We start from the raw sequence: 22,344 nt of genomic DNA, 5'->3' as shown, positions 1-22,344 counted from the left end.
CAGGTTTTCCTGTGCCAAGAGGTTCATGAAGTTTACTACTGAGTTGTTCTCTGCATTGTTCCATCTAGTTGGTTCCCTCCTGTAGATACTTACATCTTTTCTCAGGTAGCAATACCAATGTGTGAAATCTGCAAATCAGGATTTGTGTGGGTGTATGTGCCTTTCAGGTGCCCAAGAAAACACAGCCTAAATACAGAAACACTGAGTATGTGGCCTTCAAAAAGGTGTTATCATCCAAAGCTCTTGGTGTCCTCAGAGATTAAATGGATTACAGCATTTTCAAAATTCCAATAACATTCCATTAGTACCCTAAACAAGATGGGGTATGAGAGTGAAACTATTTTTTGGTACTCAACAATTTTTTCTGGCACTCCAGGCCTATTGGATTCTGTCCTCTTTCACTGTTGCATGTTCCCACAGTGCAGATTAACTCATACAGTTTATCATCGTCGTCATCACCACCACCATTGATGCCTAGGACTACTTTTTATTAGTTTGTACTACATCATTGTGCTATTGGAAGCATTATGTAAACCTAAGGTACTTACTGGTGATATATAAAATTTGTAAAATTTCATAACTGCAGGTATTATGGTGTCTATTGGATGTGATCTACAAAAAATGAAATTAGTCCTTCTTAATATGGTATTTGAAAAGGTACAATTCTATCTAAAAATAAAGCAGGTTGTTTCCAGTAGGGCATTCACAGATGAGTAACCCCCAGATAGGTGGGGAATTTTTTTTTGAAGGGGAAGTAGAAAGACTGCGGCTTATGCTATTCCAATGTTGCTGTGGAACCCTTTTGTTTTAAAGAGACCAAAGTCCTTAGCTTGTAGCATTCTAGGGGGATCAGTGTGACAGCATTTTGTTACAGGCCCCACTTTTACCGTTAGATACTATTTGGTGCACTCTTAATGGTTACTACTGGTGTTCATAATCTGAAATGCAGGCTGCAGCTGTGAAACATGTAAATCAAAGCATTCTTGCTGATATCAGGTAGAATACTCATAAGCAAACTGCGTTAAAGCTGACAGCACCATTACATTTTTTAAGTATATAGAAAATAGTTAATTCCTATACTCAAATTGGATAGGAGTTCTGTGGTCCAGGCTTGTTTTTTGAATACAGCCTGAGCCTTCCTTTTTTCTTCTTGCTCATTGTAAAAATCAGTTTATTACTGTGCTTCTCAAGTGATGAGCCTTTTAAAATCAAGAAGGTGCAGGCTGTTCCTAGGTGAGATGCAATTTGACCTAGCAAGAGAGATACAGTGTACAGCTATATGTGCTCTACTGCTTTCCTCCTCTGCCCTTGTAAACCTGTGGCTCACCTCTGAAAAGAAGTAAAATTATTATCACTTGGCAGGATGACACAGGTGACCAAATAGCTTGTCTGTGTGGGCCAATAGAACAGTCCCCTTCTTTGCTTATTGGGCATTCCTTCTTAAGACACTGAAAACATATTTTTGGAATAAGTGGCTTGAATCTTGCCCTTCTAAATTTAACCTTCCTGTTCCAAACTTGGGAGAGAAAGTTAATGTCAGCGAAGCTGTCTTAACTTTTTCTATGGTGCTGAGTCTAGATGGTTCTAACTTGGGTAGGATTGCCTATTCAGCAAATTAATGTAGAATCCTTCTGGGAATATGACCCTTCAGAGTGCAGGTGGGGAGATTACTACATGTCTCTGCATGTAGAAATCTAGGAACTCTTCTAATTTAGTGCCAAAGCTGTTTCTGCTTCTTGCAGAATAACTTGCTAAGCTGCATTGTGGAAAATACTGAAATACTGCCCCCACTTCCAAATATGGATTTTGGCCCCATTTGGTTTACAGAACTGTGACCCTGTGCTTCATATAGATATATTTACAGAATTAGCAGAATTTTATTATATAACTTTAGTTTCGTGATGGAATTTTTATGCAGGATCTGTTTAATAATATTTATTTTTCATCAAGAGAAGACTCTAAAGGCAAGCAAAGAATTCATAATAAGATGATTACTAGGTGTACATTTTAGTGCCTTGTTTATTGTATGTATAATCAAAATGAAGGATTTCTGATATGTATATGCACATAATTGATTCTAATAAATCATGAGTTATTAATGAAAGTTTCCTTACTGAGAAATCCTATTCTGCTATTGTCATTTTTATTTTTATTGGTCACAGGTTCCCCATTCCTGCTTTTAGATACTAAGGATTGCATTTCTGCATGCAAAGGATGACCTATACCACTGAGCTAAGTCCTCCTCTTTTTTTACCTACAGCCCTTTCTCCTCTTTATACGTGCTTGGCCCTGCTTTTAAGCACTGGCATTGTTCTTCTTGCTCTGTTTCTGGGCACAGCAATCAGGTTCTAAATGTTGTGCATGTACTTGTCCATCTTCCTCCTTGCCCTATACCTGACTTCCATCACTGCCATAACCTGACCTAACTTGACTTTTGAATATCATCCTGTCTTTCCTTTCAGTTTGCTCAGTTGATGGATTCTTAATTCTAGCTCTGACACCTGTCTTGAGCTGATTCACTTGTTGTACCCATTTCTAAGTCACAACCTATCTCTGAGGTCATGACACTCCTACCCACAGAAAGTATGACTAAGAAAGTTATGTAAAGATAATATTGACATAAACTGTACCTCTGATTATTCATACATACTTGTACTAGAGATTCTTTTTCTTTAATCATTCTGATTTCTAAAATGCATGTGTAATACCAGGGCTACAAATTGGCTGATTAGTTTGATGCTCTCTGCTTTGATCTAATTAAATATATTTGTATGTTATCAACATTTCAGTATAGATATGGTTTTGGCATAGCTCACAAACACACACTCAGTAGAAAAATACATCTTTAAAGCTTTCTTTTTCCGTAATATTTATAGATCAGAACCAAAATAGTCAATGCGTGTACACACACACTTATAAAAATTAGGCATTCCCTTAATTCTCAGCTATTACAATGGGCTACTGTTTGTCAGCTATGGCTGCAATCCCTGAACGTATTTACTAAAGAGTAAATTCCATCAACTCCATGGGACTTCAATCCTAAACAAGCTTAGGATCATGCTTTAAAGTAAGGGCAAGATGCTTACAGAAAGATCAGGTGGATCTTTCTGTAAGCACTGGATTTAACAGTGTTATGGGGGGACAACTGGGTTTGACAATTGACTACATATGAGACACAAATAAGAGAGGGGTTTTGTTGTTATGTGCCTTCAAGTGGACTACAAATTATGGCGACCCTATGAATCAGTGACCTCCAAGAGCATCTGTCATGAACCACCCTGTTCAGATCTTGTAAGTTCAGGTCCTTGGCTTCCTTTATGGAATCAATCCAACAACTCTTTGGCCTTCCTCTTTTTCTACTCCCTTCTGTTTTTCCCAGCATTATTGTCTTTTCTAGTGAATCGTGTCTTCTCATGATGTGTCCAAAGTATGATAATCTCAGTTTCATAATTTTGGCTTCCAGTGACAGTTCTGGTTTCTAACACCCAATATTTGTCTTTTTTGCAGTCCATGGTATCCGCAAAGCTCTCCTCCAACACCAGATTTCAAATGAGTTGAAAAAGAGGGGTATAAAGAAGGAAATCTTGGCTAGTTGTGTGTATTCTGTGTACCTTTTCAGTGTACATACACTCAGTTAAAATGCAGGTATTCGTGTTAAAGGTATTCTTTCTCCCTTGAAAACTGAAACAACTTGGTTGGTTTGGATGTTTTTTGTGGTGGGAGTCTAGCTAGTCCTGCAAATAAAAACTGTGACAAAGGTGGAGCCTGATAAGGAAGACAAATAGGAACGAAAAGGAAATGTAATATCCTCTTGGTACTTCTGAGTTTCCAACAGAATAAATTATGGGGTTCAAGCATAACTGAAAACAGGTTTACAAACTTTTATTCAGGCAGGATTCTCCTGCTTTTAACACACGATTAGCACGATTGGTAGAAATTGCAGAAGTGATATCCTCCCCCCCCCAACACTGCACTGGCATGCTGGGAAACTCTACTGGCTGAAATTATACTTGTCATCCGGAGGCACACAAGCACTGTCAGAAAAACAAATATGGCAAGCATAGTAATGAGTTGGCAATCCTTGTTTGGCACTCAAACGTTTCGAAAGAAAATCTCTCTTTGTGGGGGTCGACCCCAAAACTTTCTAGAATTTGCTCAATATGTTTGTGTTTGAAAAACGAGAAAGGATTGTTTCCATAGTATTTATGTCTGAAAATGCCATTAAATGATGCTACAGGAGACAGAAGCGTGTAAGAAATCTACGCCGCAATTCTTATTTCAACATGGCTGCTACCCAATAGTGCCCCATGGGTTTTCCCCAAGAGCTGCTTCCCTCGGTATGCACTCACTCACGGGCCGCTTCAGATCCTGCTGTAATTAAGGTTCCTCACGGGAAGCTTTTTGGGGGGTGGGGGGTTTGCTTATTCAGAAGTACAGCCCCATTGATTCCTCTAGGTGCCCCCAGAGGTCAGGCAGTTGCCGAGCGGGAAGAGGACTTCGTCAAGGTCTCGCTGCTCGCTCCCCACAGGGAAGTTCACTTGGTGCCTACGCTGAATTTTAGGCATCAGGCAAAGACATTTTTCCAGGCTTTTAACCTCTGAAATATTTTACTAGCCTCTGCAATTGTTTTTCACTGTTGTCCTTTACTGCTCCTTACTGCCTTTAATTCTTTAACTGAAGGGTGGCATAAAATATTTGAAATAAATAACATTGATTTTAATGGGTCTTGCTTCCAAGTAAGCGTTTGTAGGATTAGAGACTTTGAAGGCGCCGTGTGTATGTGCGTACTAAATATTCAGAGTTAAAGGCAAAGAAGGACCGCTCCCTGCGGTGAGCGCACGCTTCCCACTTTCCGTCCCTTGGAAAGCAGGTCATGAAAGAAGTTGGGTCTTGTGCGCCCTCTAATGTCTCCTGTGCGTCGTAGCAGCAGAGCAACATTGCGTGCGAACAGTCGAGTTGCTCGCAGGGAGGGTCCGCTTATCACTCCCTTTCCTTCGAGCCCGTCCGCCAGTCACTAGGGAAGAAGCGGCCGCAGCTCCAAACACCTCCCGTGGAGAGAGAGCGCGGAGGAGAGATTGGCGGTCAGGATTCCTAATTGTGGTGAGTCTTGAAGTCGCTTTACGGTCTCAGGGTTTGCTCTTGGGGGACGTCGGAAGGGAGCTTCCATCCCAGGTGAGGAGGCATTCCTTGCAGAATATGCCCCAGGGCTGAGAGCGCAAGAGGGCACCGCGCTTAAGGAAAGAAACGTGCGCAACGCGCCTCGCTTCAGTTACTAGCTTTGCGAAGACTTGGCAAAGACTTTGTTGGCTATAAATGACGCAAATTAAGTTTTTTATTGGGCTTTTTTATGCCCACCTTTCTGGACAGGTGCGTGTCTCTGGATGAAAGGAAATAAATTCAGACTTATGCAGTTTAGGAAACAGTGATATGATTAATGGAAGCTTTTATCCTGCACCCGTTACTCTTCTCTGTAGATATTGCTGAGAAAGTCCCTGCATCCTTGTTTCCAGAATGGGAAACTTCTTTAAGACGTATGCGCGCTTACTTTTGGGAGTAAGCTCCATTAAACTTGGTAGGACTAATAAACTTGGACAGGATCGAGTGGCTAACGTAGTGATTATGTTGTAGTGATGGGAAAAGCTGATGGAAGTGGCAGAAAACTCGCTGCTTATGCAGGGCCTTTTATCAGGCAACTCTGTCTGCTAATGGTAGCATTCACCCTTAGAAAACGTTTACCTCTCCCCTGCAAATTAAAAAATTGGTTAACTGGAATTTGCAAATTAATGGGGCTTATTTCTCAGTCCTATTTTAAGTCTGTGGGTCTTGCTTCTAGATAAACGTGGATAGTGTTAGTAAGAATATTTCTTTCAGTGGGTTTCCCAATACAAGAGATTGTGTATCAGTAGCTCCAAATATATTTATTGATAAGGTTTCCATTTGCTTGGAATCTGCTAGTGTGGGAACATGCAGAGAGAGAGAGACCCAGGGTAAGTACAAAGGGCCTTTCTTTCCCCACTGAGTAACTGATGTTAAATTTTGCACATATGAGCTTAGGAACAAGGTTTCTAAATTGCGGAACATCTCCCATTTTAGAAATTAACAGCTACTATTATGCTTTATATTGCCTTTTTTGTTTTAATGAGGAAGCCTTCTACTCTCTTTAATGTGCGCTTTCTCTTTCTAGTCAGTACTTAACACCCCTTATAGATTTTTGTCATGGCCCTAAAAGGTTGGGAGAAAATAAAATGTCTTTACGGTGTGCTCCCTGACATTTGCACAACTTTATCAAAATGGTACAATACATTGTGTAGGTGAATTTCAGGAGAAAACATAAGCTGGTAAAAAGTTGTTAGTGCTAATGAAGAGAGTTATTACATTTTGATTTTAAGTTCCTTATACTTCAAAATAAGTAAATACCATTTATATAGAACTTTCATCCAAGTAAATTTTCTCATCTTTCCATATTTACTGAGAAGTAAATTCCACTGTACCTGACCCTTGCAGCCTTCAGATCTTAGGGAAGTAGTTAAATCTATACAACCCAGTTAAGTGTTACTCAGCAGCGATCAACCTGGTAGGCATGCGCCTCTCAGCTGACCTCCATCTGGCTGAGTTGCGCAGCATACTAGGATAAAGTGGGGAAGGGGTGTAGCAGTGAGATTGGTGCAGTGTAAATACACCGGCAGGAGCACCAGATTGGATCCACCAGTATGTTTGAACCGTGCTAAACTCAGTACCACTGCCTCCTTCCCCACCACTCTCCCAGTATGCTGCAGCAACTCAGACAGACAGAGGTCAGGTGAGCGACACAGCCCCACCATGCCATATGCGATGGGTATTGTTCTTCTTATTATTATACCCTGCTTCTTCTCTCCTGAGAGTCCAGGGGGGCTAACAATAAAAATGCAGCATTAAAAGTAAAAGCAGAGCCACAATTCAAAATACAACAAATCATCATCATCAACCACATTACATTATACAAATGGTGATATTCCTGTTATATTTGAAAGGCCTCCCAGAAAAATAGCCGCTGCCTGAATAAACAACATGTGGGGGAGAATCTGATTGCTACAGGAAGGGAATTTCATAGCAGGGGTGTTGCCACTGAGAAGGCCTGGAGTCTTGCAACAGCTTCCCCCATCCCCTCCCAGATTCTCTGAGGGCGGCATGAGCATGACCTCCCCTGCAGATTGCAAAACTCAGGTTGGATGGTACTGGGCAAGGTGCCCCTTGAAGCACTTGGATCTTGGTCCATTTAGGACTTTGTTCAGTGACAGCCAGTGCGGTGCCTTTAGGATCAATCTAATACGATCCTGTCTAGCTGCCTGCACATCCTAGAGTCAGCAACATTCTACACCAGTTGTTTTCAGCACATTGCACTAATTCAGTTGGGAGGTTATCGGAGCATGGCCTACTGTAGCTAGGCTACCCTGGTCTGAGAATGGCTGCACCCAGGAAAACTGTAGCTGGGTATAGGGACTTCTACCATGGAGGCTCCATGAGGCTCCAGTGATACAGTTTTGAATCTAGAGCAGCAGATTATGCACCTGTTCCTTTAGGGGGAGTACTACCCCCTCCAGCACAGGTCATTACTTATTTCTTGGATCTGGGAACCATCTACCAACAAAGCTTCCATCTTAATGAGGACTTAGCCATGATTTAGAACCACACTACGGAGCTATGCAAGATTTCTATAGGACTGAAATGGTGATTCTCTAAATATTTTACTAAGAAATTAATTTTTCAAAAATTAGTTGAACTTCCTCATGAATGTTTTTATTGGCAGAGAATCAAGTTAACTGTGGGTCAGGCTGTTAAACAGTTAATAATGTCAATGAAAGTAGTCCATGGTCTATTACTATGGTGTTATAAATTCCAATCTTCAGGGACCCTAATCACATCAACTTATTACCAGGAAACCTCTGCATGGAAACCCTGTGCATTGTAAAGAATTCTGAGGTGTGGTGAAGAATCACTCTCTGTTCTATTGCATCCAGATGAACTGCTTATTGAACATTAATTCTAATTTATTTGTAGGGAAGTTAGACAAAGTTGCATCAAGAACTGTTATCCAATGCTTTTCAGTGCATTGTCTTGTCACTTTCCGTATTGCAAAAAGTTTGATCTTTTGGGGAAGCAGGTTTGTTGCACAAAAGTTTCAAATCCACTTTACTTGTGTAACCTGAATTTGCCAATATATGCAGTATGTGATTGAATCCCACCTGAAAATAACAATAGTCCGGAAGCACCATATGTGTGTGATGTAAAGGCAGATCTGTTGGGCCTACTTGAGATATATCTACTTAGGATATATCTAGCATTCCTCTGGGACTGCATCTTATAGAGGAAGTTCAACAATGGTAGACAAACTGTCTTTCAGACAAGTTACTGATCTGACATTTTTGCTGGACAGAAAACTTCTTCATTTTACTCTCTGATACTTCTTACAATTACAAGTGATGTAATTGTGTGAGCTATGTTTATTAGGTTTATTTAGGCATCAGGACTGCAGTTACATAAATCTTCCTAAGAAAAGAGGAAATATTAGCACTTAGAAATGAGAATAGGGATGAATTTTTGTTACATTTTTGTACATGCTGTTCCATATTTGCATGTATGTGTATTTTATAATACAGAAATTGATGTGGTAGTGCATTTTTACCCCAAATCCCTCATCTACCTTCTGACATGTTTCTTGATAAAAATAAACACCAACAAATTAAAATAGTAGAGTTGGAAGGGACCTATAAGGCCATCAAGTCCAACCCCCTGCTCAATGCAGGAATCCAAATCAAAGCATTCCCGACACATGGCTGTCCAGCTGCCTCTTGAATGCCTCCAGTGTCGGAGAGCCCACTACCTCTCTAGGTAATTGGTTGTATGGCTCTAACAGTTAGGACGTTTTTCCTGATGTCCAGTCGAAATCTGGCTTCCTGCAACTTGAGCCCATTATTCCATGTCCTGCACTCTGGGATGATTGAGAAGAGATCCCGGCCCTCCTCTGTGTGACAACCTTTCATGTACTTGAAGAGTGCTATCCTATCTCCCCTCAGTCTTCTCCAGGCTAAACATGCCCAGTTCTTTCAGTCTCTCCTCATAGGGCTTGGTTTCCAGTCCCCTGATCATCCTTGTTGCCCTCCTCTGAACCTGTTCCAGTTTGTCTGCATCCTTCTTCAAGTGCGGAGACCAGAACTGGATGCAGTATTCAAGATGAGGCCTAACCAGTGCTGAATAGAGGGGAACTAATACTTCACGCGTTTGGAAACTATACTTCTGTTGATGCAGCCTAATATAGCATTTGCCTTTTTTGCAGCAACATCATGCTGTTGACTCATATTCAGCTTGTGATCGACGACAATTCCAAGATACTTCTCACATGTTGTATGGCTGAGCCAAGTATCCCCCATCCTATAACTGTACATTTGGTTTCTTTTTCCTAAGTGTAGGACTTTGCATTTATCCCTGTTAAATTTCATTCTGTTGTTTTCAGCCCAGTGCTCCAGCCTATCAAGGTCCCTTTCAATTTTCTTTCTGTCTTCCATGGTATTAGCTATGCCCCCCAATTTTGTATCATCTGCAAATTTGATAAGAATGCTCTGTACCTCCTCATTCAAGTCGTTAATAAAAAAGTTGAAGAACACTGGGACCAGGACTGAGCCCTGTGGTACCCCACTCATTACTTCCACCCAGTTTGAGAAGGAACCATTGATAAGCACTCTTTGAGTATGATTGTGGAGCCAACTGTGGATCCACCTGATAGTTGTTCCATCCAGCCCACATTTAGCTAGCTTGCTAATCTGAATATCATGGGGCACTTTGTCAAAAGCTTTGCTGAAGTCAAGATATATTATGTCCACAGCATCCCCACAGTCTACAAGGGAGGTTACCCGATCAAAAAATGAGATAAGAGTTTGGCAGGATTTTGGCACTTCTGACACTTCACCAGTCCTCCATGATTTCGCAAAGATAATAAACAGTGGTTCTGAGAGTTCGTCAGCAAGTTCCTTCAATACTCTAGGATGCAGTTTATCAGGCCCTGCCAATTTGAACTCATTCAAAGTGATTAGGTATTCCTTGACCATTTGTCAATCTCAAGCTCCATTCCTGCCCCTTTTACTTCATGTTTCCTGGGAGGGTCATAGACGCTTTTTGGGGAGAAGACTGAGCCAAAGTAGGAATTGAGGACTTCTGCCTTTTCTTTGTCATCTGTTATCATTTTGCCTTCCTCATTGCGTAGATGTGCCACCATTTCTTTTCTCTGTCTTTTACTATGGATGTACCTGAGGAAAGCTTTTTTGTTGCTTTTAGCATCCCTCGCTAACCTCAGCTCATTCTCAGCTTTAGCCTTCCTGACACCATCCCTGCAATTCCGTGATACCTGCCTGTACTCTTCCTTTTGTGGCCTGGCCTTGTTTCCACTTCCTGTATGTGTCCTTTTTTGTTTTCAGGTCATCTCTAAGCTTTTTGTGAAGCCACATTGGCTTCTTCTGCTGTTTCCCCCCTTTTCTCCTTGTTGGAATTGCTTGCCATTGCGCTTCTAGAATTTCCTTTTTTAGAAACTCCCACCCATCTTGGACTCCTTTTCTCATTAGGGTCACTTGTCATGGAACCATACTTACAATTGTTCTGAGTTTATTGAAATCAGCTTTCCTGAAGTAAGTCAGGATAGCTGATCCTCTGGTTGCTTCCTCCACTTTCTGTAGGAGAAAGTTACCTCCAACACAAGTCAGAAATATCTTGGAGGGGCCGTGTTTGGCAGAATTTGTCTCCCAACCGATATCGGGATAATTGAAGTCCCCCATTACTACTACATCATGCCTCCTCGAAACGTTGGCAATTTGCTTTTCAAAAGTTACATTCTCGTCTTCTCCTTGATTGGGTGGTCGGTAGTAAACTCCAAGCACCACATTCCTTTTATTACTTGCCCCATTAATTTTAATCCAGTTACTCTCGGTGGGGCTACCAAACTCATCCTCCTGTATTTCTGTGCAGGGATATATATTTTTAACATAGAGCACGACTGCACCTCCCTTTTTATTCCTTCTGTTCTTTTTGAACAAGTTATATCCTTCAGTTGCTGTGTTCCAGTCGTGGGAGTCATGCCACCAAGTTTCAGTTATACTTATCAAGTCGTATTTACTCTCCTATATAAAACATTCAAGTTCGTCCTATTTGTTTCCCATACTCTGGGCATTAGTACCCAGACATTGAAGACCATGTGATTTATGGCTTGGCTTCTTTACTACTTTTTTCTGAGGACTGTTACTCGTCCCTATTAGAGCCAATCTCTCTGTTCCCATTACTGTGCACAAGCCTTTATCAGTCATTACCAGCAAGTTTACGTCTCCCTCCCCCTTAGGATTCAGTTTAAAGCCCTCCCAATGAACTTCTCCATGCTGTGGCCAAACACATTCCTGCTTGATTGAGCTTCTGCCACTTGCTCTTTGTCGTACGGGGTCTCCTGTAATTCTTCCATCACAGGCTGTCCTCCAGTCTCATCCTCGAGTGGTTGAAAGCGGTTCCATAGTTCCACTGGTGAAGGGTGTCTTCTAGCTCTTCTGTTCCTGTTACCATTTCCCACGGAGTTTCCTCCACTTCGTTGTTCCTCTTCAAAGCAGTCTCCTCTTCTGCTACCACATGCTGTTGCTCCTCCTCCTCCACATCTCTTTGCTGCTGTTGTTCCAGCGTTCTGTCTAAGAACTCCTCATCTTCTCTTATACTCCTCAGTGTGGCCACCCACCATTCCAGGCCTCTCACCTTTTCTTCCAACAGTGCCACAAGCTTGCACTTGTTGCACATGTACGCCATGTTGTTCTCAAGGTTGCTCAAAATGTCAAAATACATGTATGTACACAGATATAGTTCATGTACAAAACTATGATATGGGAACTAGCCCTATGTTATGTGCTTGAAGGAATGTACATGGTATCCAAAAAGGTAAAATCTAAAAAGAATGAAATTTTCAATGATGCTTCCAAGAGCAGTGCTTTCCATCTCATCTAATCCCACACTTTTTTATTGTGTTTGACAGTTAGGTTCACAGCTGTTATGCTTAAATAGGCTTTCATATTTCCTGCATCTATACTTTAAATGGAAAACCTACATTTGGTTAGAATGTAATTTATAAAATGTTTCTCTTCTACTTTTGTCCCTTAACCTCTGCTGATAGAAAAAAACTTACTGTACCTATCCAGTATCAGAATCAAATATATACCAAGAAAACCATACAAATAAAGATATCCAGTGCAAGTTATTAAGCATGGCAACATTTGCAAGTAAAATATAAGTACAGTAGGGCCCTGCTTTTCGGCGGCCTACTTTTCGGCGTTCCGCTAATATGGCGACTAAAATTAGAGTAAGGCCCCACTCATACGGTGCTTGTTCCACTTTTATGGCGTTTTTACTGATGGAGTTCTGTTTTTCAGTGGGTTTCGCTTTTAGGCGGGGGTCTGGAATGTAACCCGCCGTATGAGTGGGGCCCTACTGTAAACCATGTCTTCTCTGAGACCTTTTCCAGTAAAACAATATAGTTGCACATTGAGGTCAGCAATACCCTACATGTAAAGTGCAAAAGCCTACACAAACTATGTGAGGGTCTAACCAAACCCGTAGTTCGTAAAACATAAAACAACATATTGTACCATTAATATGTATATCCATAATTGTAAGAGTTGCACAAGTATAACAGCTCAATAATCATAAGTTGTAAACTGCTGGTAACAAAAATCTCAGACCTTGCTGCCACAGCACACACACAGCTTGGAAGCAATTAGTAATTACTTGTAATTCATTACTTTTTTGAGGAATGAGTGTGTAATTCCTTTACATTTTGATTGTAATAGAACGAGGAGTAATGGTAATGTTGGCAGCATTACTTTGGGGCATTACTGGGGGGGGGAGCAGGGGAAGTCTTCTGCTCCTCTGATTTGTGGATGAAAATCATGTGCCTCAAACTGGGCTTCTGTGCAGCGTCGCTCTTCCCTCATGCTCTGTGGGTGGGTAGGAGGTGATGAGGGAAGAGGTGGAGAGTGAGACGGGGTAGAGTGGAGAAAACGATTGATGGAATGGAGGAGAAAAGGAGCCAGAGGGGAAGAACATGGATAAAGGAGGAGAAGGAGGCAGCAGCAGAATCGGGATAAAGAACTGTGGAGGTTAAAGATAACGTGTATGTGTGTACGTGTTTAAATATCGTGTTTGCACTTGGCACACAAAGCAGCCTCCACCACCCTCCCTGGCTAATTTGCTGCATTTGCAGTATTTAACTTTTTTGCATCTCGGGGGAAATGTTTGTTTGGGTGGGTGTCCCTTAGTTGGTGGCAGGGCAGGGTCTGGGAGGTGGTTAAGTGAGAGAGATTCACTAATAGGCAAAAAACCTTGCAGTTTAAGAATATACCTATAGCTCATAAATATTTCTATCAAAATTTAAAAAGCAGGGAAGTTGGGCAGCTACAGTGAATGCACCAGGGAGCAAGAGACCTGACCTCCTCTCTGAGATATTGTACTGCCCTGTAAATTTGTCAAAATGCAAACACAATTTGGGTTGGTCTTTCACAGTCCAATCCACTTGCTGTGTAGCTTGGAAGAATTTGGCAACATGCCTCTGAGCATATGGTGAGTGGTGGCATCACCTGCCATCTCCAAAGATGGAGAATTATATTTTTGTATGTTGGTGTTCTTCTTACTTTGCTTCTGTCCTGTGTTACTAATGTTTCTACAGAGAATCTAAACTAGAAAATTTTATTTCCCTCATTATTCATCCTAGAAATCTGTATCAAATTTATTTTTATTAATTTCAAAGCCTTTTTATTGGTCAATGTCATATGATGGTGAAGGTAGCCTTTTGTGTTTCAAATTGGAGGTTATATTCTATTTCTATTTTGGGTGCATTTACAGTTGAATCTGAAACTGCAATTTGATGTAAAATCAGACTGATTACAATATGTTGCTACTTCAGCAAGGACTCTAGCTGTTGGAAAGAAGAGGATGCATGTTTTCAGCCTGCTATGTTTAAACCACTTCATTTAAGGCAAGGTGGGCACTGTCAATTAAAAACATAGAGTGCACCTAGAATTATGCTAGAATTATAGAGCCGCAAGAGTGGCTGTATGCTATAGTCAGAGGGGATTTTTCACATTCCGCAATGTTAAATGGAAAATATCCCCCATGCCATTCTGAGGCTTCCCATAAGCTCATTTCAAAACAAAACCTTACAAAACTTATAGTTCTGAACTCAGAAACGCTTGCTTAACAACCCTGTCAATTTTCATGGCGATACACAAAACAGTCAGAGAGAATCGACAGTTCAAAGTGTAAAAAGAGAGGAAAAAACTCACCCTTTTGGACTTTTTTCTGCGAGTTCTCATAATCTGTTGAAATTCATTAAAAATCAGCCATGTTCACAGAATGCCCCATACCCTGACCTTCATCTTCTGCAGTTTAAAAGTTAAAAAAATGCCTGGTTGATTTTTAATTAATTTAAGAAATTTTGGCGGAAGCCTATTATAACGCGGGGCATGCTCAGTAAGGACCAACTGTCAGTGTTCTATAAGCCTCACAGCTGCTGGGCTTGGCTAATCAGAGAGCCACACCCACACCAGACTTGATTTCACTTGAGACAGTCATGGCTTCCCCCAAAGAATCCTGGGAAGTGTAGTTTGTGAAGGGTGCTGAGCGGCGACTCCCATTCCCCTGAGAGAATGGTTTAACAGTCAGCCACTCTGATTGAAGGTCTGTGAGAGGAACAGGGCGTCTCCTAGCAACTCTCAGCACCTTTCACTAACTACACTTCCCAGGATTCTTTGAGAGAAGCCATGATTGGCTTTGAGCCATGGCTTTGAGAGAAGCCATGATAAATTGTTTTAAATTGTTTTTAAAAGATGTGTTTTTAAATTTGTATATTTGTTTTTAATGTTTTTAGTTATTGTAAACCGCCCAGAGAGCTTTGGCTATGGAGCGGTATATAAATACACTAAATAAATAGATAAATAAATAATGATTGTCCAAAGTGTAATAGAGGCCTGGTGTGGATGTGGCCAGGGACAGCTTTGTTTTAAATTTGGGTGGGAGGTAGGGTTGCCAGGTTCAGGACCTGAGACTGATCATGTATCTTTAGGAGAAGAGAAAGTCAGCCAAGTGCCGGTGTCCTTGCAACATTGTAATGGGAAAAACCACAAGGTAGAATTGTCCCTTCCCCCTGCCCAACTTTGAAAGATACAGAAGACGTCTTGGTTGGCAGGCCCAGCCTGGTCAGTTTTATCTATCCTAATCATGATTGCATAGGAGTATATCCGATTCCACCCAGTAATCATACAAATGATCAGACCTGCTTTTCCCTTCCTTCCCCTCTCCTCTCCCTTCCTCCTTCCTCCTCCCCTGCCAACTCCAGCCCTCTGTCCCTCCCCCCCCAGTCAGTTTTACCTATCCTAAGCATGATTGCACGGGAGTAAATCCCACTGAACTCATAAACATGCAAACTACCACATCTGCCCTTCTTCTCCCCTCCCCCTCCTGCCTGCTTCCATCCCAGTCCTCCCCTCTGCCTTTCCACCCCTCCCTCCTCCCTCTCCTCCCTTCCCCATCCCCTGTGGTCAGTTTCACCTATCCTAAGCTTGATTGCCGTGTGTGTGTGTGTGTGTGTGTGTGTGTGTGTGTGTGTGTGTGTGTGTGTGTGTGTGTGTGTGTGTGTAAATCCCACTTAACTCAATAAGCGTGCAAATGATCAATCCATTCTCAGCAAACTTGCACAGGATCCCATTTCTTACCTCCCGGATTAAAAAGCAGGGAAATTCACTAATAGGAAAAAAAAACCTTGCGGTTTAAGAATGTACCTATAGCCCACAGATATTTCTACCAAACTTTAAAAAGCAGGGAAATTGGGCAGCTATAGTGAATGCAGTGCCCACCCACCCAATCTCCTCCCCTCCTCCTCCCCTCCCTGTCTCTCCCCCAGGTCAGTGTTGGACTATGACCTGGGAGACCAGGGTTCGAATCTCCACACAGCCATGAAGCTCACTGGGTGACCTTGGGCCAGTCACTGCCTCTCAACCTCAGAGGAAGGCAATGGTAAAACCACCTCTGAATACAGTTTACCATGAAAACCCTATTCCTTGGGTCGCATAAGTCGGGATCGACTTGAAGGCAGTCCATTTCCAATTCCAAACATGATTGCACAGAAATAAATCCCAATGAGCTCAAAAAGTATACAAATGATCAAACCCACCCTCCCTTCTCCTCCCTCCTATCCCCTCCTTCTTGCCCCTTCCCTCCCCTTCCTCCTCCCCATGGTCAGTTTTACTTATCTTAAGCATGATTGCATGGGAGTAAATATCATTGAACTCTATAAGCATGCAAATGATCAAACCTGCCCTGCCCTCCCCCTTCCTTTGCCCCCTCCCTTTGCCCCCTCCCTTTGCCCCCTCCCTTTGCCCCCTCCAATCCACTCCTTCCCCCTCCTCCTCTCCCATGGTCAGTTTTACCTATCCTAACCATGATTGCATAGGAGTAAATCCCATTGAACTCAAGCATGCAAATGATCAGACCTACCTTTCTCCTCCTTCCCCTCTCTTCTCCCTTCCTCCTCCCCTCCCCATTTCCTTCTTTCTCCTCCCCTTCCCACTGCAGCCTTCCCTCCCTCCCCCCCCTTGGTCAGTTTTACATATTTTAAGCATGATTGTACAGGAGTAAATCCCACTGAACTCAATAAACATGTGAATAATAAAACCTGTCCTTCTCCTCTCCTCCTCTGCTCTCCCCCTCCCCTCTGCCCTCCCTGCTCTCCCCATCCCCTGTGGTCAGTTTCACCTATCCTAAGCATGATTTCAGGGGAGTAAATCCCACTGAACTCAATAAGCATGCATATGATCATTTCATTCTCAGCAAACTTGCACAGGATCCCATTTCTTACCTCCCGGATTAAAAAGTAGAAAAATTCACTAATAGGCAAAAAAACTTGCAGTTTAAGAACATACCCATAGCCCACAGATATTTCTATCAAACTTTAAAAAGCAGGGAAATTGGGCAGCTATAGTGCATGCACCAAGGGAGCAGGAGACCTGACCTCCTCTCTGCAATCAGCCCGAATAATAGAAAGAAGACATGTGCTGTGCTGATCTTGTTTTAGCAGGAAGGAAGCAACATTATTAAGACAGTTGATATAGTTCAGATGGTCACTTTAAATATGTCTGATTTACTTTGCAATTTTGGTGAACTTTCCTATGGGAAATCATTTTCTTTTGTTTCTATTTCTGTGACTATGTGAAGTACAGCAACACTTTGCAAAATTTACACTTTAGAAACTCCAAAAATAATTGTAGAATAATGGCACTGACTATTCTGCACGTTAGTCTCTAGTGGATATCAGGAGTGTCTCAATTTGCACAAGATAAAACAGTGGGAGGTGAAATATATTCACTAATAGGCAAACAACCCTGCAGTTTAAGAATGTACCTATAGCCCACAGATATTTCTACCAAACTTTAAAAAGCAGAGAAATTGGGCAGCTATAGTGAATGCACCAGGGAAGCAGGAGACCTGAACTCCTCTCTGAGATATTGGACTGCCCTACAAAGTTGTCAAAACGCAAACACAATTTGGGTTGGTCTTTCACAGTCCAATCCACTTGCTGTGTAGCTTGGAAGAATTTGGTAACATGTGCCTCTGAGCATATGGTGAGTGGTGGCAACACCTGTAATCAGTCCAAATAATAGAAAGAAGATATGTCCTGTGCTGATCTTGTTTTAGCCGGGAGGAAGCAATATTAAGACAGTTGATATAGTTGAGATGGTCACTTTAAATATGTCTGATTTACTTTGCACTTTTAGTGAATTTTCCTATAGGAAATCATTTTCTTTTGCTTTTGTTTCTATGAATATGTGAAGTACAGCAACATTTTGCAAAATTTATACTAAAAAAACTCCAAACATAATTGTGGAATAATGGCACTGACTTCTGCAAAATAGTCTCCAGTGGACCTCAGAAGTGTCTCAGTTTGCACAAGATAAAACAGTGGGAGGTGAAATATATTCTATCAAAATTCTAGATGTGCTCTATGTTTTTAACTGATCGTGAACACCTTGCCTTAAATAAAGTGGTTTAAACATAGCAGGCTGAAACATGCATCCTCTTTTTTCCAACAGCTAGAATCATTGCTAAAGTAGCAACTTATTGGAATCAGTCTGATTTTACATTAAACTGCAGTTTCAGGTCCAACTGTTAATGCACCCAAAATAGAAATAGACCATAACCTCCAGTTTGAAACAAAAAAGGCTGTCTTCACCATCATATGACATTGACCAATAGAAAGGCTTTGAAATTAATAAAAATAAATTTGACAGAGATTTCTAGGATGAATAATGAGGGAAATAATATTTTCTAGTTTAGATTCTCTGTAGAAACATTAGTAACACAGGAAAGAAGCAAAGTAAGAAGAACACCAACAAACATACAAAAATATAATTCTCCATCTTTGGAGATGGCAGGTGTTGCCACCACTCACCATATGCTCAGAGGCACATGTTACCAAATTCTTCCAAGCTACACAGCAAGTGGATTGGACTGTGAAAGACCAACCCAAATTGTGTTTGCGTTTTGACAACTTTGTAGGGCAGTCCAATATCTCAGAGAGGAGTTCAGGTCTCCTGCTTCCCTGGTGCATTCACTATAGCTGCCCAATTTCTCTGCTTTTTAAAGTTTGGTAGAAATATCTGTGGGCTATAGGTACATTCTTAAACTGCAGGGTTGTTTGCCTATTAGTGAATATATTTCACCTCCCACTGTTTTATCTTGTGCAAATTGAGACACTCCTGATATCCACTAGAGACTAACGTGCAGAATAGTCAGTGCCATTATTCTACAATTATTTTTGGAGTTTCTAAAGTGTAAATTTTGCAAAGTGTTGCTGTACTTCACATAGTCACAGAAATAGAAACAAAAGAAAATGATTTCCCATAGGAAAGTTCACCAAAATTGCAAAGTAAATCAGACATATTTAAAGTGACCATCTGAACTATATCAACTGTCTTAATAATGTTGCTTCCTTCCTGCTAAAACAAGATCAGCACAGCACATGTCTTCTTTCTATTATTCGGGCTGATTGCAGAGAGGAGGTCAGGTCTCCTGCTCCCTTGGTGCATGCACTATAGCTGCCCAATTTCCCTGCTTTTTAAAGTTTGATAGAAATATCTGTGGGCTATGGGTATGTTCTTAAACTGCAAGTTTTTTTGCCTATTAGTGAATTTTTCTACTTTTTAATCCGGGAGGTAAGAAATGGGATCCTGTGCAAGTTTGCTGAGAATGAAATGATCATATGCATGCTTATTGAGTTCAGTGGGATTTACTCCCCTGAAATCATGCTTAGGATAGGTGAAACTGACCACAGGGGATGGGGAGAGCAGGGAGGGCAGAGGGGAGGGGGAGAGCAGAGGAGGAGAGGAGAAGGACAGGTTTTATTATTCACATGTTTATTGAGTTCAGTGGGATTTACTCCTGTACAATCATGCTTAAAATATGTAAAACTGACCAAGGGGGGGGAGGGAGGGAAGGCTGCAGTGGGAAGGGGAGGAGAAAGAAGGAAATGGGGAGGGGAGGAGGAAGGGAGAAGAGAGGGGAAGGAGGAGAAAGGTAGGTCTGATCATTTGCATGCTTGAGTTCAATGGGATTTACTCCTATGCAATCATGGTTAGGATAGGTAAAACTGACCATGGGAGAGGAGGAGGGGGAAGGAGTGGATTGGAGGGGGCAAAGGGAGGGGGCAAAGGGAGGGGGCAAAGGGAGGGGGCAAAGGAAGGGGGAGGGCAGGGCAGGTTTGATCATTTGCATGCTTATAGAGTTCAATGATATTTACTCCCATGCAATCATGCTTAAGATAAGTAAAACTGACCATGGGGAGGAGGAAGGGGAGGGAAGGGGCAAGAAGGAGGGGATAGGAGGGAGGAGAAGGGAGGGTGGGTTTGATCATTTGTATACTTTTTGAGCTCATTGGGATTTATTTCTGTGCAATCATGTTTGGAATTGGAAATGGACTGCCTTCAAGTCGATCCCGACTTATGCGACCCAAGGAATAGGGTTTTCATGGTAAACTGTATTCAGAGGTGGTTTTACCATTGCCTTCCTCTGAGGTTGAGAGGCAGTGACTGGCCCAAGGTCACCCAGTGAGCTTCATGGCTGTGTGGAGATTCGAACCCTGGTCTCCCAGGTCATAGTCCAACACTGACCTGGGGGAGAGACAGGGAGGGGAGGAGGAGGGGAGGAGATTGGGTGGGTGGGCACTGGGCAGAGGGAAAGCCCCTTTTCCAAAAGGGAAACATTGTGAACAGTATAATTGCTTTTCAGCGTTTTCAAGTCTGGTGTGGGTGTGGCCCCCTGATTAGGCAAGCCCAGCAGCTGTGAGTCTGGCTTTTAGAACACTGAAAGTTGGTTCTTACTGAACATGCCTGGGGTTGTCATTGACTCCAATGCTAAATTTCTTAAATTAATTAAAAATCAGCCAGGGTTTTGTTTTTTTAACTTTTAAACTGCAGAAGATGAAGGTCAGAGTATGGGGCAAGCTCAGTAATAGGATTACAGGTACTCTGTGAATATGGCTGATTTTTAATGAATTTCAACAGATTATGAGAACTCTGACAGAAAAAAAGTCCAAAGGGGCTCTTGGGTTTTTTCCTCTCTTTTTAGACTTTGAACTCTCTGTTCTCTCTGACTGTTCTGTGTATCGCCATGAAAATTGAGAGGGTTGTTAAGCAAGTGTTTCTGAGTTCAGGACTATAAGTCTTGTAAGGTTTTGTTTTGAAATGAGCTTATGGGAAGCATCAGAATGGCATGGGGGTATTTTCAATTTAACATTGCAGAATGTGAAAAATCCACGCTGGCTATAGTGTACAGCCACTCTCATGGATTTATAATTATGCTTGCTGGCTGAGAGTGTGTGTTTGGGGGGGCTGCACTTTGTTTGACCAGCAAAGATCTGAGTAGTGGCCTCTGTCTCCCTCCCCACCTCCCTTACCAGTGGAGAAACAGCACTGCTATCTTATTGATAACAAGAATTATCCTGCTACCTCTGTGTGTTTGTTTTTAATGTTGTTTTAGGCGACTTAGGTGTGCAGCAGCCAAGGCCAGCACCTTGTAGGCACTCTAGTTTTTTTTAAAGTAACTTAAGTGTAATTGTAGTGATTACTTTCGAGTAACGGTAAAGCAATCAATTCCTTTCAATGTGCTCTACGTGGGGTTACCCTTGAAAACGGTCCGGAAACTTCAACTGGTACAGAATGCGGCGGCTCGTTTACTTACAAACTGTCGTCGCCGTGATCATGTTACGCCAGTATTATTCAATCTACACTGGCTTCCAGTAGTTTTCCGGGCCCAATTCAAGGTGTTGGTGTTAACCTTTAAATCCCTATACGGTTTCGGCCCAGTTTATCTGAAGGAGCACCTCCAGCATCACCAATTATGCCACCCGACAAGATCAGCCACGCAGGGCCTTCTCTCAGTCCCACCAACAAAAGCAGCTAGGTTGGTGGGGACTAGAGAGAGGGCATTTTCGGTGGTGGCCCCCACTCTCTGGAATTCCCCCCCGTTCGATCTTCGGCATGCCCCTTCCCTGGATACCTTCCTCCGAGCCTTAAAAACATGGCTGTTTGGACAGGCCTTTGGGACCGCCGGGATGGGCTAATTACATACTGAATGCCCGTTGTTGTGTACTGCACATGTTGTTATTTTTGTTACTGCTGATTATATTGTATTTTATTGTAATTATTGTATTTTATTGTATTTTATTGAAATTTAATATGTACGTCGCCTAGAGTGGCTTCGGCCAGATAGGCGACCTAAAAATTAAATTTACATTTACATTCCTTTCAGAACAATTGTAATGGTACCGCTAATCTATCCATTTTTGGGGCCATCTAACAGTAATTGTAATTTATTCCTTTTTAAAAATAATCTTCCAAGCTCTGAGCACACATTACCTGAGTAGCCTATGCACAATCATTTCACAACTGCATCAGTAGGACAGACAAAATGGCTAAATGAAGCACAGTATTGCTGAAATTTTCTATTACATCTACCGCAGACCTTCCCCTTCTCTTGGTGTCAAGAGTGGCAGGTCATACCAGTCTGGAGACTGCCTTTCTTGACATCTCAGGCAAGTATTTAAGCAGGCAGTATCCACCAGCTTGGCAGAAACTACCGTTAGTTACACTTTGATCATGAGTTTGGAAGTGTGTATAAAAATGTTCTGGTCATTGGTGTCCATGCCATCTTAAGTATATAATAAAAAATTGTCTCAAGCTAGGATTTGTTGTCTGACGTTGCTGCATCTTTTTGTATTGAAGAAAGGAGAATTACTGTCCTATC

The 22,344-nt window shown here is 41.9% G+C and overlaps 1 protein-coding gene across 1 annotated transcript in view; it reads left to right on the top strand.

Annotated features, from left to right (window-relative positions):
• The first annotated feature begins 3,598 nt into the window (after positions 1 to 3,598).
• Positions 3,599 to 22,344, top strand: part of AHRR (aryl hydrocarbon receptor repressor) — a 136,498-nt gene continuing 117,752 nt past the window's right edge. The window contains 1 exon segment of the mRNA XM_061590554.1: positions 3,599 to 3,645. The gene's annotated coding sequence lies outside the window, so the exon portion shown is untranslated.

Source organism: Rhineura floridana, chromosome 11, assembly GCF_030035675.1.
Source record: "Rhineura floridana isolate rRhiFlo1 chromosome 11, rRhiFlo1.hap2, whole genome shotgun sequence".
NCBI classification, from domain to species: domain Eukaryota; kingdom Metazoa; phylum Chordata; class Lepidosauria; order Squamata; family Rhineuridae; genus Rhineura; species Rhineura floridana.
Note: the sequence above shows the minus strand (reverse complement) of the source record. Positions and strands in the feature narration are given on the sequence as shown.